A 2168-nucleotide genomic window follows, 5' to 3' on the forward strand; every position below is an offset into this window, starting at 1 on the left:
ATGTTAATTTCATACAGTCTATGGTTAATTTCATCAGGAGGAAACGTGCAGCTTCAGAGCCTCTGAAACAGCAGTAGCACACACACACACACACACACACACACACACACACTGTGATCTACATGCATCCAACACGCAGAGACCACATGATCACAACAGGCGCTGCTGGATAGAAGCGCTTATATCAGAGATTTTAGAGGCGTTTTTCTGGCTGATATCGGACCAACATCCGATATCAATATCGGATCAGGATTTTCTCTATGGGGTTTGGTGTGGGAGAGTGAGTGGTTTACAAATGCCAGTTATTGTTAGAAAAGTCTGTCTCACAGTGAGATAAAGACGTGATCATGTGACGTAGACATCGTAGACTTAAAAATCCACGTTTCAACACTGGTCATGACAGACGTGTGACATGAAGTGAAGCTGAGATCACCTGACTCTACTGTCTGTGTCGTCGCCCTGCTGTCGTTTCCTTTCAAACCACTTTGTTGACTCACAGAGGAGGAAGATGAACTCCATCACTGCGGTGAGAAAAACAGTCTGTGACCACAGTGACTCACCGAGTCTCTCTCTGTGTGTGTGTGTGTGTGTGTGTGTGTGTGTGTGTGAGTGTGAGTTTGAAGCCTAAAACATGTCAACAGCTTCTCCATGAATCCAGTTTTTCTCCATCAAACAGTGAAAGTGTGAAAATGACAAATTGGTTCTGGTTCTGGTTATTATTCAACAGTAAAAGCAGAGGAGGATTTTGTCTGGAGTATTTGTTGAGGTTCGGTCACAGAATTGAGTTAACTAGAGCTCTTATTAACAACAGGCTGCAGATGCAGAAGAAGCCTGAGAGCATGTTATTCTGTTCTGGATAACAATGTACGTATACATACATACAATTATACATATATGTATATATGTATATATATATACATATATATATATATATATATATGTATATATATATACATATATGTATATATATATATATACATATATTTACAGGTGCAGATTACACATAATATGAGGTGTAAATTAGGTCTCAGGAGCTCAGGAAGCAGATTCAGAATCAGGTTCTTGTGAAATTCATTAGCCTCTGTGTGTGTGTGTGTGTGTGCGTGTCTCAGCCTGTTGTCCTGAGTGGACGAGTACTGGAGACATTGTTCAATCAGCATCTCATTAAAATAAAAGCAGTGACACACACATGGTCTCCAGCTCTTTGGCTCTGGACTCTTGAAGAGGTCATTTTTTTTTCTCTGTTTTCCTCGTCACAGTGAAGCAGATGTTGAACGCAGAGTCTCGTGTTCTCCTGATTATTCATGGAAATAAACCCCAACAACCACTGATCGACTGTAATTCACACTCACACCACCGGCCTTGAGTCGGTGAGGTCATGTGACCAAGCATGCAATCATGTGAGAGAGACGATCTAAAGACAGAGGGTCTAAGGACAGAAGGTCTAAAGACAGGGTCTAAGGACAGAGGGTCTAAGGACAGAAGGTCTAAGGACAGAAGGTCTAAAGACAGAGGGTCTAAAGACAGAAGGTCTAAAGACAGGGTCTAAGGACAGAGGGTCTAAGGACAGAAGGTCTAAGGACAGAAGGTCTGAAGACAGAAGGTCTAAAGACAGAAGGTCTAAAGACAGAGGGTCTGAAGACAGAGGGTCTAAGGACAAAGGGTAGACCTCTCCAAAAATACTCATTGTGTTTGTGATGTTGTTCTTAATAAATAAAATTGAATAGATTTAGCAAATGTTGCCCCGTGTGGTCATGTGCTAAATGAATAGGAATAATTGTGTTACCATGTTGATGGTTTGACTCACAGCAGCACAGAGGCCGTGATTATTGCTCCACATGCTTCAACCAAGAAATATGCTCTGTTTGTGTTTGGATGAACGGGCAGAGGCAGCGCCGCAGCTGCTGTGATTGCTTTTTTGTTTTCGTGCTCTTCCGTCTGGAAATGTATTGAACACTCGATGCATGACGACGCCGATCAACTACAGCAACAGTCACAGAATCACTGTAGAGGCTGCAACAGTCTCTGTCTCTGTCACTTCAGTGTCTGAAATCCAACGTTCAGAGTGTCCTCAGCGATACAGAGTGACCACACGAGGCAGCAGAGGACCAGCAGCTCCTGTGTCCCCACGAGCTACAATCCCTGATTTTCTTTATGGACTTTGGTGC

Source organism: Solea solea, chromosome 5 (genome assembly GCF_958295425.1).
Source record: "Solea solea chromosome 5, fSolSol10.1, whole genome shotgun sequence".
Taxonomy (NCBI): domain Eukaryota; kingdom Metazoa; phylum Chordata; class Actinopteri; order Pleuronectiformes; family Soleidae; genus Solea; species Solea solea.